We start from the raw sequence: 17,163 nt of genomic DNA, 5'->3' as shown, positions 1-17,163 counted from the left end.
GACATTTTACCCTTACTGCTTTAATATTCTTTGTTTTGTGCATTTAGTATTTTGACTATTATATGATTGGAGGAATTTCTTTTCTGGTCCAATCTATTTAGAGTTCTGTAGGCTTTTTGTATGATCATGGATATCTCTTTCTTTAAGTTAGGGAAGTTTTCTTCTATAATTGTTTTGAAGACATTTATTGGCCCTTTAAGTTGGGAGTCTTTGCTCTCTTTATACCTATTATCTTTAGGTTTGATCTTCTCATTGTGTCCTGGATTTCCTGAATGTTTTGGGTTAGAAGCTTTTTGTGTTTTATATTTTCTTTGATGGTTTTGTCAATGTTTTCTATAATATCTTCTGCCCCTGAGAGTCTCTCTTCTATCTCTTGTGTTCTGTTGGTGATGCTTGCATCTATGACTCCTGATCTCTGCTAGGTTTTCTATCTTCAGGGTTGTCTCCGTTTGTGTTTCTTTATTGTTTCTATTTCCATTTTTAGATCATGGATGGTTTTGTTCAATTCCTTCACCTGTTTGTTTCTGTTTTCCTGTAATTCTTTAAGGGATTTTTGTGTTTCCTCTTGTTTACCTGTGTTGTCCTGTATTTCTTTAAGGAAGTTATTTATGTCCTTCTTAAAGTCCTCTATCATCATCATGAGAGGTGATTTTAAATCCAAATCTTGCATTTCCTGTGTGTTTTGATATTCAGTATTTGCTTTGGTGGGAGAACTGGGCTCTGATGATGCCAAGTAGTCTTGGTTTCTGTTGCTTTAAATTCCTGCACTTGCCTTTTGCCATCTGATTGTCTCTGGTGTTAGGTGGTCTTGCTGTCTCTGTAAACCACTTTCAAAATGGTTTTCTCAAATCTTCTTTGATGTTTTTTCCACAGAAGGAATTGCTTTGCATTTTGATTTTTTTTTTTCTGTCATGGTTTCTTTGAGTTTCTAGCACAAACTTAATATCAACTTAACACCTGCTATGGGAGAGAATGCATTTACTTAGGAGAAGCAGAACAAAGTTATCTCTGATAGTTTAGGAGATGCAGGCATCACCAGGGTAGCCAGGGGTCAAATGGTGAGCTCTAACGGAGCAGCAACTTTCCAACTATCCAAGCTGCCAATTACTCATCCAGATATTTTGTCAGAGCCTATTTTGAGCCTATCACTTCTTTGGCCTCTTAAGTGATTAGACATAGTGGTTGTCCTCAAATGGCCAGTTCATCAGCTGGAGATACAAGACTTACACACAGGAGGTAATTAACAACCTGCTGGCTCAACATCCAAAGAGATAGGATGTTCTGTGTAACCTGGAAGGAAAGAGAGTGACTCAGGAAGGAGTGGCAAGAAACAGAAAAGGGAAAATATTCAAGACCAGCAGTTATTGCGCTCCTGTACCCAGCTGCTGTACTGCAGCACTATTAGTTTTAATGCTTTGGTATTACTGATCCTGATACATAACGGAACACCATGACAGTGAACGTGTTCTAAGATGCTCAATCCCGTTTGAAAGAATAACAAAACAGGGAAAGTGTATCTTCCACAGAAGATCAGTAAATTACATATTTTCCACTAACTAATGCTTCCAATATTCTCTTTATAAGGTGAGCGCCTTGCTTACCCACTCACTATCCACTGCATGTCTGTATGTCTAGCATCCAAAGGACAGCTTGGTGTAGGTTAAGTGTTATCACAGGACCAACTGGGAGAGTTTCAGGAGTTTCAAGCATGATATTAAATGGAGAGAAGCTGAAGCACATGTGTTCTCAGGAATGAGACAAGGTTATTTAACCAGTTGGAGGTAAAGTTCAAGGTGTAAGGCATTGTGCTCAGCCTCTAAAGTAATGGTTAGGACATTAACTTGGTCTGTTATAGAGTGTATGCTAGCTATTTCTTCCTCCCCCTCATTTGTTGAAATCCAAATTCCCAAAGTGGTGGCATTTGTAATTGGAGTTTTGGGGAAGCCATGAGGTAATGAAGATGGGGACCTAGTAAAACTAGATTGGTGCCCTTTAAGAAGAGACACTAGGGAGCTTGCTTCCTTCCCCTGCTATTTAAAGATATGAAAAAAAAAGACACCCACTGTCAAGTCAGGAAGGAGGGTCTTACCAGTCCCACATCTGAGATATCCAAGCAGTTAAAACTGTGAGAAATAAATGTTGTGGCCAATATGTCTATCACAACTGTTATCTCAGAAAATAAAGCCATTGTAACTGCCAAGATGGAAAGGAATAAATGGACCAAAGTGAGGGGATAAGTTGAATAACAATAACAAAAACTAGGGGCAAAGTGAACAGGACTCTTTCAAGATTGTTGAGCTGTAATATCCCAGCTATTCATAGAGAATGAGACCTCAGATAGTTTAAGCCAGTCTCTATGATAATTTGTAACAGTCTGAACTAAGACATGACCATATACAACTACTCTGACCTTCATTCTTTTTCTGTAATGTAAGCAGCTTACAGGAAACAATCTAGATCTTTCCACTTAAAACAGAACTTTTTTTTAACACTTTGAGGGTTAGCTGGTCTTGTAAGAAACAGCTCCCTTCTTTCTTCTATCTATATTTGGATCAGGATGCTCCACTTGGATCAGAACCAAAGAACAGAAAAGAAAAGTATATGGTGTCAATCAAGGAGAGCCTTCCTTAGAATTTTTGAAACACACAGTTTTCACCGACATTTTCTGTTTAAACTTATTTTTTCATTCTGTATATTGTTGGAATCATATACTTAATATATGAGTTGTTTCTGTGGTTCCTGTATTATTGCTTTTACACATTCATTAACTTGTTCAGTAATGAGAATTAGCTTAGCAGCCCCAGATCAAGAATTTGAGTCTTTAAGGTCTAGAAGGGAACTGAACTTGCAGTCTCACCTCCTTTATACCCTCTTCTGGGAGAAGTGCCTGATATTTGATTGGCATAGTCCCAGTATTGAATAGGTAGATGTTTGTGATTTCCCCTTTTAAGAATGAGGGCTCCATCTTTAGATGCAGAACTCTCATTCTATAGGAATAGCTTGGCTATTGCACTTCAGCAGTCTTGGGAAGAAGCTATTCACTTTGTTTTTAGTTTTTTGCTATTATTATTCATCTCCGGCCCCACCCCCACTCTTCACAATGCCTATCCATTTTTTTCCTTCTCATTTTGGTATCTGAACTGATTTTCTTTTCTACTGTGGCTATGATGATAGGATAACAAAGACCAGAGTGTGGCCACATGGGCTCTTTCTTTGATATGGAAAAGCTAATCCTGACATTACCAACTCACCCTGAGTGTGAGCCTAGGCACACTCAAGCCTTTGGAGAAAGTCCTTTACCTTTGGCAGGCAGTTAGTCAAAGTCAGCCACAAATAGAATAGTTTGTCTAGGAATGTACTAGATTTTTTTTCTAAGTAGCGTCTCACAACGGTGGCTGAATTTCACCACCCCAAGATGGCTTGGTCCCGACCTGCCAGACACATATATTTTGAAGAGTTTACTTTTGCAACCCATGCTCTCATCTCAGTTCAAATTCCCTCTCTCATCAAAAGAAGACATATACAAACTTGTCATTACCATGACAGCTCTCCACCTTGGTATTGACCAGCGTAGTATAGGTCATCATTAAAAATATTCATGACCATGTCCATAGACAGGCACAGGGAAAATGAGCATCCAGGGCAACAAATAGTAATTGGCTGACTTCATGTTTTCCAGACTCTGCTTCAACTTTTCTTCACTACGTGGCAACCCAAACTCTCCCTGCGATATTCTGCACCGTACCAAGCTCAGCTGGGAGCCTTTGAGAGCTCTGTGTGCAAAGGAGATAAACCAGAGGCATGGTACTCACTTAATGGCTCTCTCTGTAGTGTCTTTTAGTCTCAGCTCTTCTTTTCTGCCCATTTCCTTGGCCTTTTATCTTAAATTCTCATTGTTGTTTCTGTACCACTCTTGGCAGGATGGCTTACCATATTCCTTAGCTAGATTTTATAACAGAAAGAACAGAGGACAGGGGAGTCTGATCCATCCCATCTGCTATAAAAATGGGTTGCTTTTTTATATTTTTATATAAAATATAAAATTTTAGTTATAAGACTGCATTGCTTACAAACAAAAGAAATTTCTTCTTGGCAGGACTGACGGACAGGAAATCCAAGCTGAAGGTGCTGGAAGCCTTGGTGTCTGGTAAGGGTTCACTTCCTGATTACTCCTTGGGATGTTATTTGCTTCCCCCCAGGTGGAAAGGAAAACAACACTATTGCCCTTCTATAGGGCAGCAATCCTGTTGGGGAAGCATTGCCCAACGGTTACTGCATAGGACTATTGCAGTTGGACTAAGCTTCAGCCTGTGAAGTTTGTAAAAACACAAGCATTCAGACCAGAGCATCAGAGTACCAGAGTAGCTTTTCTCTTCTAGTGTTCAGAGGGAACATTTACAGGACAATCATGCTTTAGAAACGTTGTATGCCATCCTTTTCCATCTGCCTGGGTTCTCATCTGTCACTTTATAGAAATCTGTGGCTACTCTGGGTGTCAACAAAACCAAACTGCCTTTTCTGAACTCCTGTGAGAATCTGGAAACCAGTAGCGCTGGGGAGGTTCAAGGGAAGGCCATTTGATTTTCTCTAAGGGCATCTCAAGCTGGAATCATTGGGTTTCAAGACCTCTTTTATCTATTCCAATTCGCTTTTTTCTTATTTCATACAGCAAATTTAATGGGTAGTGTACTTGTAGTAAACACCGTTGAAAGAGTAAATAAAGCAGGGATCCAGGAATCTGGTTCAAAGGGACTTGTCTAGCATGAGCAAGGCCCTGGATATAAACCCTATCACCATGGATGCAAAAGGAGGGAAGCAATGAAGAGAGAAAGGAAGGAAAAAAGTCAGAAGAAAGGGAAACATCAAGCTACAGAGAAGCCATGTGTTTCTGCTATGGCTCATAGGGTCCTCTGGGGCTGGATTTTCAGAAATGCTCTTACCCACACCAAGGGTGTCTTGTCTTTGTACTCCACATAGGGCAATAAATTGTTGCAGGATACACACAGGAAGGGACATGTCCTTGGACTCCGACATAGATTCAAGGATAAGTTTGGCTGTTTGTACTAAGCATGTGGCTATTTACCCCAAGCCAGAGCATCGGACGCCTCGCTAAACCTTGCCAGGATTATTGTCTTGTGGACGGTACTAGCATCCATGCTGATTGGTGCTAGGGTGTTTGCTTCAGCTTGAAGCAAGGGATGAAGGAAATCAGCATGCTAGCAGGTAATCTGAACAGAGGGTGGTGAGGCGAATATGTAGCAAACTCACCCTATGGTCCCCCTCTCAGAAGGGAAGCTGCTCAATTTTTAATTTTCTGCCTTGGGCATAGCGCCTGCTTTGTTCTAGCTTTAGCTTCTGCCGGCGAAGGTGGAGGTTTTCTCAGACTTACCATTTTCAATCTCAAGGTCTGTTCACTCACCACATCTCATATGTGATTTTAACCTTTTTATCTTTGCTTCTGATCTTCCCCCCCCCCCCCCACTTATAACTAATAACTATCATGCAGACGCCCTGGAGGGTTGACCAGGCAAGGAGGAGCCAGAGACCATTCTGTTGGAAGCCCATTTCCCATTTCCCAGATCCTCAGAGTGGTTGGAAAAGCAAGGGAGTTCCTAACACATGAGGTGTGAACTGTGCGCCTAAGCACCCGGAAACCCTGGGCCACCTTCTGTACCTCGCTTCCTGGGAATCAGCTGGGTTTTCTGGCATAGCAGTGAACAAATGGTATTAATGAGGTAGGCACGGCTAATGCCAGAGGGGCTTGCACATTTGGTGGGAGCAGGGCCTAGCAACAGGGCAGAAACAATCAATGAGGGGGGTTCTTTCCTCCCCTTTCCTCCCCTTTTTATAGCAGCAACTTTTTGGCTGATTAAAGTACTTTTCTCGGTTCCAGGAGGGAAGTGTCTTTTGTAGTACACACTAGAATGTCAATTCTCATTATCAAACCCTGGCTGTTCAAACGCGATCTGAATCTCCCTGAGGCCTCCTTGGGGGAGCCTATAGGCAGAAATTTCAAGGAGCTTATGCCAATTATTTTTTTTCCTATCTACATATTGATGGCTGACCCACAGTGATCATGTGAGTCCGGAACTCAGAACACAGTTTCTTAATTTCATTCATGGCTTTTGACCCAGATATGATTTTCTTCTTGATACCTTTCCTCCCCCGACCCCCTTGTCTCTGAAAATGTAATTTTGGATGTCTACTTGAGAATCATATGGCAGACCAGATGTGGAAGTTGTCTAGGTTTCTTTGGGGAAGGGAGGCAATTATTTGGGTATCATTCACACTAATCCCACAGTTCATTAGGGACGAGCAACATAGACATTCTGAAGCCTCTGTGGCAGGAGCAGGTGTCAAGCTCTGGTCTTCGTTCTTTAAGTAGTCTATAATTTAGGGTGTCTTTTTATTGTAAATTACAGATATGGATGTATGAGTTCACAAGGCACAAAGGAGAGAATTCATGGAAAGACGTGTGGTGGTCACTTAGAAGAAGCCAGTGCTGAAAGCCATGTGTGGGAGGGGTTAGAGAGAAATAGCATCGTAAGGAAGTACCCATATTTCCTCTGCTTTCAGTTCCTACAGAACTACCCATGAGGGTGTGATTGTACTATTCTGATCTGATGAGGATGGAGAAAGAGCTTTGCCTGTTGGTCCTGGTGACTGCTCAGCATCCAAAGCAACCGGGTTCTAGACAAACCAGCCAGCAGACATGTTTGGAGCTGAAAGGTGCCCAGTTACCCCAGGAAAGGATGTCCTATGCCACCAACCTCTTGCCTGATGTTTCTGTCTTAGGTTGTTTGTTAGAGAACCCCTTTTCCTTTGCTCACTGAGGGGTAGAGCTCCTCCTTTGGAGGGAGGGTGAGTTGTAGTCATCTTGCTTGACAGCATCATCAGGAGGAGCTGGTAGGTTTCAGAGGTTGCAAGGAGCTGAAGGAAGAGGTCAGACCAGAGCAGAGGCTCTTATGCAGGTGTTCAAAGCTTTCCTGAGTGGCTTTGAACCTGAAAGGGGAGGTGTTGTTTCTCCAAATCTTCCTTCTCAGGCCCTCCTAGTACATTTACTCTCTTCAGGCAGGCTTCTGTCAAGTTGCCGGGCCCTTGTGTTTACTATTTATTTGAGTTTTAAAACTGGGTCACTTACATCTGAGAGTGAGCATAATCAAGCATATGTTAATATGTCTGAAAGACTAAAAGCTACCATAATGATGCGGGGAAACAAGGACGGAAGCTAAGAAACCCTCATGATGTACCACAGAAGCACTCAATTTAAAGGAATTACTGAAAACCAAATGGTGGCTGGGCGTGGGGATGTACACTGTTGGGTGGACTGGGGTAGAGGCAGGAGATCAGGAAGTCAAGAAAAGCCTCAGTTACATATTGAGTGCATTGCCAGCTTGGAAGAAAGAAGTAAGAAAGAAGGGAAGGAAGGAATGAAGAAAGGAAGAAAGAAAGAAAAAGAAAGAAAAGAAAAGAAAGCAAAACAAAACCAAAGCCAAGCCTCATTGGAGATGTCCCAACTAGGATGTCAGCCATTGCATACAAAGTGATTCTCACAATTTGGAAAATAGCTCAGCTGAGGCACATCAGCCAAAATCAGGAGGAGGGAGAGTAGAGGAAGGAACAGAGATAGGAAGGAATAGGAGGTGGGAAGGGGGGAAAGGCAGAGAACCCACTGAAACTCACAAACACTGCAGGTGATTTTAAGCCCTGGGCATTCATTCTATAGCTGGAAGTTAAAACAATCTTTTTCGAAGAGGTATTAAACAAGACACTTCTATAGAGTGCTAAGTTCTATGAAGGGCATAAATACATAGTGTGCAGGGAAATTACTGGGTGGTTCACTCAAGGCTGAGCTGCAGAGGGACTTCTTTTGGGCGAGGAGGCACTTGAGTTCAGTAGAGAAGAAAATGGCTATGTGAAGATGAGGAGGAACGTGCAGAAGAGACGAGTGCTAAGGCCAGGAAGTGAGGTGCAGTGTTGGACAGGTTGTCTTTACTGGGGCAATTTGGGGAGAGGCACAGGAGATGAATCAGTTGGATGGGGAAGGGCGGGGATGGATGGCGGTAACCAACACTGAGTAAGAAGTTGCCACATAGCCTCCTGAGGGTTGATCATGGGTGGGTAACTCCATCCAGTAGATGCTCTCAGCTAAAAGTAACAAAAAGATATGATTAATTGACCACCGGTGATTTAATTAGTGTGCACCCGCCCAGGTTTGTGTACCCATGTGTTCATAGCACCTAGAGAAAGATAACAGTTATTCTGTTCTATTGTTCTCTGCCGTATCCATTTGAAACAGGGTCACACTCATGGTCTCGGCTGTTACTGAAAGTGAAGTGACCAAGGAACCAGTGAAATGGCCCCAAAGATCCTTGTGCTCTATAAGGCAAATGCAAGATCTATAAGCAAACACCAGATAATCTGAAACTGACCCAGAAGCTTACTGGGTTTCTTCGTTGTTTGATTGTTTGTACCTAGTTAGGCTGGCTGTCAGCAAGCCCTAGAAATCATCCTGCCCCTACTACCACCCCTTTCCCCAACTCCTGTGCTGTATTACAGGTACTTGCAGCCATGTCTGGCTTTTTCTATGTGGGTGCTGTGGATACAGACTTGAGTCCTGTATACACAGAAAGTGTTTTTTCCCACTGACTCACCTTCCCAACCCCAAAGTAATTTTTAAACCTGCAAGTTAGTCATTTCAGATTAGGGAACTGTTTCATGACAGCAAGTTCCCAGGAGTTTTCCTTCCACCTTTATGTTCTTAGTAGGTCCAAAGTGAGTGCATTCTGTGGTTTTTGAGGCACACAGTACAGCTTTAAACTCTATCCTCACTCAGGAGCAGATATAGTGGGAGAGGGGACACAGAGAAAAGGACATCCCTGAGGAGCCCTCTATTTTACTCCCAGAGGAGAGTCTCTCAGAATCTCTGGAATTCCCTTTACATTTTCCAAAGCACACATCACCCTGGACTAAAAGGGACTTGGGGTTTGGGATGCCCTCCACCCTGAGACCAGCATGGTCATTTTGAAAGCCCCAGTCCTCTAGGAGAGGAAACAGGGAGGGTGTCTCAGAAGAGTGTATGTTGGCAGGTTCAAGTAGGGGGAAGGAGCCAGGGTGAATTCAGCTCAGGGTTCACAGAGGTGGCCAGAGGAGAGACTGCTGGAGGCCGTGGAGGTCACAGTCTACCAAAGTCATCCTAGTATTTGAGATGAGATGAGAAAATACTGGAAGGCGGCATTTGAAGGTAGTTTAAAGCTAGACCCAGAGTCCATGGCAGGTACGGGCTCTAGAGAGATTGATGATGCAGGTCCAAGCTGGCCCCTTAGGAACCAGGCACTCTGCCCTGCACCCCAGGATTTATGACATGAGGTCGTCCGCAGGATCTGTATCCAGGGGTCTTGGACAAGAAGGCACACCACAAATTCAAAAGCACGCAGGACCGTCGTGGCAATGGAAACCAATCAATAAAGGCTGGTTATGGTTTTATTGTTCTTCTGTATTATTTCCTGGGTCAAGTTACCTGGTGTCTGCTTGCAGATCTTACATTTGACTCACAGAGCACAAAGACTCTTCTGGGCCTTGATCACTCCACTTTCTCAATAATAGGTGTGGGCCGTGAGTGTGAAAAGGATTTTGTTGGGCTGGCTCACCCAAGACATGGTGGACATGCTTTTAGAGAAATCTTCCTTGAAGTCTGATCCTTCAGAAGCAGCACTTTCTTTGATGCTGTGGGGTCCAGAGCATTCCTGACATTGCATGGCTTATTTCTCACTATCCCTGAGGAAATGGAGGTGGGCTGTGAAAGGTAGATCGCTAGAGAGGAACAGGCTCAGATTCCAATTCTGCTCTGAATTGAGAAGCACATCTTGATTTTTCTCTTATTGATGGGCCAGTTTTTGGTCCCTCTGGAGCCCGAGAGTCTATGGGAGAGCTAAAAACTCTCTTTCCCTTGTTTTTTTCCCCCTCTCTTTTTTTCTCTTCCCATCAACACTTGTCAGGGATTCAAGGGGTGTGGGGGTGGGGTGGGGGGAGAGCTTGGCAAAAGCCTGGGCTTCCTACCATGGCAGGCAAAAAATGAGTCTAAACAAGGATCAGAGCAAGGCATTGTTGCAGTACCACAGAGTGAGGAAAGTAGGTCATGGAAGAAACTGCAGGTTTGACAGAACTGGGGATTGAACTTATCACCCCAGAGCCCATTGGTCTAGAAAGCGAGCAGCCATTGAGGGGTCCTGGAATAGCAGAAGTCTGCTGCATGAGCAGGGCAGACTCACACTGTGAATGGCTGCCTGCAGGATGGTCGCTGTCCCTGCTGTTTTCTCCCTCCCTTGCCCCCATCACACCTGTCCCGGGAAAGCAGCTGAGAGGTCTCTGGAGAACAGAGCAGGCCAGGTGGCAGCGTCCCAGCTGCCAGATGCAAATGCAGAGCTGGCATTGGAAGCACCCACCCCCTCCTAGAAAGGTGGCTCTAATTATAATCAACACCAACCTTGTCCGTGAATGGCTAGCAGCAGGAAAATGCTTTCTCTTCATCAGCCATAGCCAGGGGTGCTAGACTGACCCTCCTCTGAAAGCCTGCTCTCCTTTAGGGACCCTGATAGTTTCAGAGGCTGTTTTTTTATATTTTATTTGTTTGTTTGTTTTTCCCCACTGGGGAAGGGGATTTTATTCCTTGGGACACATTTTTTTTTGCCTAATTATGGACTTCTTTTGGGTTTCAGTTCCTTCAGTAACAACAACAAAATCACGGGAAAATCACGGGAGGGACCACTTCAGACCTGAGTGTGTCCCACTGTTAATACCAACAAGCACAAGAACATAGGTCGCTCCTTTATCCATTATTTTCAGTTCTAACCCAAGAAAATCCAGTAGCCAAAGATCAAGTCCGACATAGCCGTGAACTTGCTAACTGATTTTCTCTCAATGAGGTTAGCATTGAGAACAATACGTCTTATTTATAATAGGAACTAAAATTCCAGTTCTGCCAGCTATTCGTCTTGTAACTCTTGGCCACACACTTCAATTTGTCACCTGCAGATTCCCCAGCTGCACCCACGGGCGACACTATTTATAGCAGAGTCGGAGTTTCAATTTCAAATTCGGAAGTGCTTTCCTCAGGCCTGGCACCTCTAGGAAGCTCGATCTAGTGTTCGCTTCTTCCTTCCTCCTGTTGGAGAACACGGACGGGATTTCTGAATGAAGTGTTTGGAGATAGACATTCTTAAGGCTGCTTCATTGAGAAGTGATGTAGAAGATGCTGCCTCTGCCTTGCCATCTCCTCTGACACTGTCCACTACCCAAAGCTGCTTTTAAATGTAAGTCATTTAAAATTAAGAAAGAGTAAATTGCCACAAGTCAGCTGTCCCGTGGCCACAGATGGCTAGTGGCTTTCACACTGAGCAACACATCTATAGGACATTCCACCACTGCAGAACGTTTTCTTGGACAATATCTACAACATTCTTCTAGAAGTTAGCTTGCCTATGTTAACAAGAGCGAGTTTCAACCCAGATTCCCTTTTGCCTCAGCTCCTAATACCCCTAAGGATACCATTTGAACGGCTACAGCATTTTTTTTCTTTCTTCAGGACTGAGGGTTGGGCATGGTAGGTAAGTGTTCTATCACTGAACTTGTCTTAGTCCAGTACTATGAAGAGACACATGACCACAGCAGCAACTCTTATAAAGGAAAGGATTTAATTGGGGCTGACTTACCGTTTTGTTTTGGAGTCCATTATCATCATGGCAGGAAGCATGGTAGCGTGCAGGCAGACATAGTGCTGGAGAATGAGCTGAGAGTTCTACATCCAGATTGGCAAGAAGTGACAGTGACATACTGGCCAGGCTTGAGCTTCTGAGGCCTCGAAGCCTGTCTCCAAGTGACACACTTCCTCCAACAAAGCCACACCTTCTCCAACAAGGCCACACCTCCTAATAGTGCCACTCCCTGTGGGCCTATGGGGGCCATTTTTATTTAAACCACCACTGAACTAGATTCCTCAGCCCCTTTCGTACTTTTTATTTTGAGACAGATGCTTACCAAGTTGCTTAGGCTGGCCTTGAACCCACTCTGTAATGCAGACAAGCCTTAAACAAGCGATCCTTCTGCATCAGCCTTCAAAGGAGCAAAGACCACAGGCATTCATCACCATGCCTGTCGACTCTCTCTCACAGCATAACCAAGAAAAGCACCACACGTCCAGTGACTTACTTAGACCTTTCTCTGAGTTGGTCAAGCACGTTTGTCTCCCTACTTATTTCTACCTTTCCTTTAAAGTGGTCAAGAGAAGGACCTTAGGGGCATCTCCTGGACAAACGGGGCATCTCCTGGAAGAACGGGCTTTTCTATGTCAGGGGACTTGCCCACCCCCTATACACACACACACACACATGCACACACACATGCACACACACACATACATACACACGCACACATGCACACACACATGCACACACATGCACACACACTTGCACACACATATGCACACACATGCACACACATATGCACACACACATGCACACACACATGCACACACACGCACATACATACATACACATGCACATATGTGCACACACATATGCACACACGCACACACATACATACACACACATGCACACACACATATGCACACACACATGCACACACACGCACACACATACATACACATGCACATATGTGCACACACATATGCACACACGCACACACATACATACACACACATGCACGTACACGTACGCACGCACGCACGCACGCACGCACGCACATAAGCACTCGTGCAACATGCGGCTTTGTGCTGAACACATGATGCTGCCACACTCTACCTGTGAGAGGTGAGCTGGTTTTAAGAAAGCAAGAACATTCTCCGCCTGCCTTTTAAAACCCGATGAAGATTCTTATTTTCCCGGCGGGGTGAAGGTGGTAGGTGTTGCTGTTTGACAGTACTATAAGGAAGCTGGGGCAGGGAGTTGTGTCAAGAAAAATGAGTGATACAAAAATAGAAACATTGAGGCTCCCTACATCCTGAATTGCTTCATCTTCTGGCTGTCAGTATCAGTTGAAAGCTAGTTGGTGGTCATCTTTCATGGGTGTGGATGATGCCCCAAGCACCCCTCACTGTAGACTTTCTCAGGACACCCCTTCCCCCTTCCTGTGGGGAACTCGTACTTACCGGATTGCTCTCATGTTCTGTGATCCAAATAGAGCAGAAGACGTTCCCAGATGGGATTAAAATGCATGCTTGGGTGGTTTCAGCCAACTCCAGTTGGAGAGAGGCAAAAGTCGGCGTGATGGGGGCGGGGAAGCAAGAAATAAGTCAAGGTTAATTCGGCGTGTGAGGGAAGTTGAATTATTCATTTTCTGACTGTGTACCTTGGACTTTTTTTTCAGTGCCTTCTCATCTTTGGAGCATAGTAGTCAAACAGGCCCTCAGCCACCTTCAGAACACGGATTGCCCTTTAGTTTTAAACAATGTGATTGTTTACTGGGACTAGGGTGCCAGTTGAAGAATGAGACAAGCCTTTTAGAAGTGCCCAAATGTAGTGCAGCTGAGGGGAGGGAGGGAGAGGGGGCAGGGGAAGGGAGGGGGAAAGGGAGGGAAGTTCCCCTTAGCACTTCATTCCTGTTAGGCCTAAGTGGTTGGGGGAAAGAGAGTGGAGGAAGCAAGAGGTGAGAAAAGCATCTGAGGGTTCAGAGGAGGGAGTCCAGGCTGTGGGACCATATCTCCTGGAGTCACTGGCACAATTGCTTGTCTTTAAATGACATTTCCAATTGAAAATTCGAATAAGAACAAAAACGGTGTGTGGGGGTGAGGGTGGGGGGAGTTTACTGTCTCAGAGATGCACACAGCACACATCAGGGAAGAAGGAATATGAAGGGAGGGGTGGGGGGAGGTCTGGCTGGCTGTTCCTAGGAGCTAGGGGCTATGTCTCACATCTCCTCATGCTGAAGTGAAGATGAGACTGCCTGGAAGCATTGTGTTTAGCTCAGGATAGTTTTGGCTGCTCTTCCCTTGATGAATATCCACACAGGCCCACATTTCTGCAATTAAACCCCGTTCCCATGCCTCCTTATTCTCAGGGCTACTTCACAGTCAGCTGCTGTTTCTAAGTGCATTGAAACAGTGTATTACAGAGCTTCATCTGGGAAGGACACAGACTCAGAGTCATGGCTGTGCCTACAGGAGGGTTCATATGCAAGGTCCGATAGATGAAAGCCCTTTAGAGAGCAGGGATTAAAGAGAATCTATGAAGAAAACAGACGTGGAAGTTCTAGAGTTCACCTGATACTTCTGATTGACCCAAACTCAGAAGCCATTTCAGGTAGAAGTCTAAGATGGCCTGGTGGTGTGTGGGTGCCTAGAATCACAGAATTGAAAGTCTGGGGCAGAAGGATTTTGTGTTTAAGGCCAGCGTGTACTACATATTTAGGTCCAGGCCAACCTGATCCTTACAGCTCCTGTTCCAGTACATAAGGAAGTAAAAGAAAGAAATCAATTGATGGAGTAGAGATCAGAAACTCAAATGGCAGGCAGGGGTCCGTATACATGTAAATGAGCGGAGTCGAGGAGCTTTGGTAACAGGGAAGAGAGAGACCTGGGGCGACAAGGAGAGCCACATAGCTACTCCAGCCCCCCTGGGGGCAGGCAGTTGTGCCAACCCAGCATCAACACACCGCAGGCTTTTCAAGACGATCTAAAAATCTGTTCTGAATTTTAAAAATACTGCTTTGAATTTGTTTGTTTGTTTGTTTGTTGTTTTAAATACTGGGCCAGAGCAAATGCTCTGGCCAAGCCAAAAGCATCCCTGGGACCAGACTCAACCAGGGTTACCAGTGTGCAAGCCGCAATCCAGAAATATCTGTGACGGGGCTGGCTCAAGCGCAGTAATTTACAGGAGAATCCAGTTCCTGGCTCTCACCATCCTGAAACCCTCTCCTCACTCAGCAGCGGCAGCATGAAACCAGGCCAAAGGGCAGGACTCCACTCACGATCCTTTCCTGGGCAGTCATTTTGCTAAGTGTTTCTTACCAACCTACAGCTGTAGAGTTCCCCACCCAGTTCCAGGCATGGCCTGGTCCTTCTTGGGGATTGGAAATTGTACTCTGACTTCTCTCCCAGCTAATTGCTTTAATGCATCCTGAATGTATCTAGGCTACCGCCCCCTAACCAATGGGTCATCATTTATTCACAGGCCTGAAGTCCCTTAAGCAGCCTCCTGCTGGCCTTCACGCTGTAGGGGATTAATGTAGTCTGGTTGGTGAGTCAAAAAGAAAGATGACATCATTTTCATGTCAGACTCGGGATGTGTGCTTGTGTCTGCAGGGGTGACAGAGTGCAAAAAGAGGAAAACCCAAGATCCTTCCCTTCCAAGGTGGCATGAAGGCCCCTCCCCCGTCCTCTTCTTTCAATCCAATCTGGCTTCTCCTGAGGGAGTTATTAATGTGGGACACAGCCTGGCTCCTTCCCTTCTGTCTCCTCATATAAATCCAACTAATTAATTTACTTTAACAAGAAGAATCATTTTCTCTCTTTCGATCTTTGTTGTCGTTGTTAGAGCTTGGTTTTCTCTTACGGCAAAGCCAAACCATGTCTGCTTTCGTAATTTCCCTTCCAAGTTCATCTGTGCCAGGCCCAGCGCATGAAGATTTCTTATTCTACAGTGGCAGCTCCACCACTCCAAACTGGGAGAAAAGGACCCTTTGTGTTAAGACTAAGTGAGAAAAAGACCTAGGAGAAGAGATAAAGGTGAGATTTTACTTTCTCTCAGGTTAAGCTGGCAAAAGGAAAACAAGGATACTTCATATGATGGAAGCCAGGCAATATGAGGAGATTGACATGAATTTTCAAAATGTCCAGTACAAACAAGTTGGCCTGAAACCAAATTACATCAAGATAAGTTTAAAGATCTTAATTGCCTTTTCTTGGTGACTCCAGAACCAAAACACCTCCTTCTGTATGATAGTGGGTGTTCTAACCAAGCAAATAGGAAGACAGAAATGGAGAACAATTGGGGACTGGTCATTGCTCTCTTCTGAGTTTTTTTAGGAGGTCAGATAAGCAACCTAATTCTGTCTTGGATGAGTGAAGTCATTTGATTTGGACCATTAGATGTGGTGTGGTAAGGAATTCAGTACAATCCAATGGCCTGTTTTTTGTTTTTTGTTTTTTTTTTCTTTTCTTTTTTTTTCGGCGCTGGGGACCGAACCCAGGGCCTTGCGCTTGCTAGGCAAGCGCTCTACCGCTGAGCTAAATCCCTAACCCCTTGTTTTTTTTTTTTTTTTAAACAGGTTTACAGAATAGCAAGTGACAGTAGCATGCTACTGCTTAGTTTTTGTTAAAGCTTCTATCTCCTTTCGATGTTTGAATAAGAAACCCTGCCAAAAATATGTCACTTATTGCAAATAACTGTCTCTCCTTCTTCACCACACCTGGGGAGAGCAAGACTATATGGGTTTAGAGTCGCTCGATGTTACAGGCAACGGTGTCAGCATGCACAAGCTGAAGGCTGCTTTTACAAAGAAAACCAGGAGGAAACTGAACTGGTAGGAAACTTGGATGTCAGTCCACTCTCACCTACGGCAGGAAGATTTGCGAATGATTTTTCTGTCTGAAGATCTTGCAGAACTTCCAGGTCATTTCTTGGAATACCTTTAATTCAAGTATAGTGCTGACAGAGATTCATATTCGCTCTCTCTCTCTCTCTCTCTCTCTCTCTCTCTCTCTCTTCCTTGTTTCTTCTTTCTCTTTTTCCTCCTCCTCTTTTTCCTCCTCTTTCTCTTCCTCTTCTTTCCATGAAAGTGTCAGTCTTTTAGAAGCCCCCCTGCCCCCAATAAAAGTCAAAGCAGGATCCGGAAAAGCAAGTGCCAGCCTGCCCGTTCGCACACTCATCTGGGGAGAGGGTTTGGGAACTGCTAATGGATGTGGCAGCTGCTATGGAAACTCTGCCAGGCTCCAGTGTGGGGCTTTCATGTCGCCACTGAAACCTTCACTCTTAGCCTTCGCTAGAGCGTGACTAAAGCCACCAGGGAGGCAGTCCTGAAACACTGGATAAAAATGAACCCTATTTTGGGGGCAAGGCAGCTCTATGTCAGTTTTCCTTTTGACTTAGTCTGTAAAAAAAAAAAAAAAAAACCCTCAAAATACAGGCAAAATCACTCTCCCTCATGAGA

The 17,163-nt window shown here is 44.5% G+C and overlaps 1 long non-coding RNA gene across 2 annotated transcripts; it reads right to left on the bottom strand.

The window, feature by feature from the left end:
• Positions 1–7,975: 7,975 nt before the first annotated feature.
• On the bottom strand, positions 7,976–12,625 carry LOC120094693 (uncharacterized). 2 transcript variants are annotated; one of them, XR_010054802.1, is made up of 3 exons: positions 11,712–12,625; positions 11,029–11,164; positions 7,976–8,148 (listed from the first exon to the last, which is right to left on the bottom strand). It is a non-coding gene; the product is annotated as an uncharacterized LOC120094693 (long non-coding RNA). The 2 variants fall into 2 exon arrangements; XR_005489166.2 differs by having other exon boundaries at positions 7,976–11,164.
• Between the last annotated feature and the right edge of the window lie 4,538 nt (positions 12,626–17,163).

Source organism: Rattus norvegicus, chromosome 9, assembly GCF_036323735.1.
Source record: "Rattus norvegicus strain BN/NHsdMcwi chromosome 9, GRCr8, whole genome shotgun sequence".
Classification (NCBI taxonomy): Eukaryota; Metazoa; Chordata; class Mammalia; order Rodentia; family Muridae; genus Rattus; species Rattus norvegicus.
The sequence above is the reverse complement of the archived record's forward strand: the minus strand, read 5'-3'. Positions and strand labels throughout refer to the sequence as shown.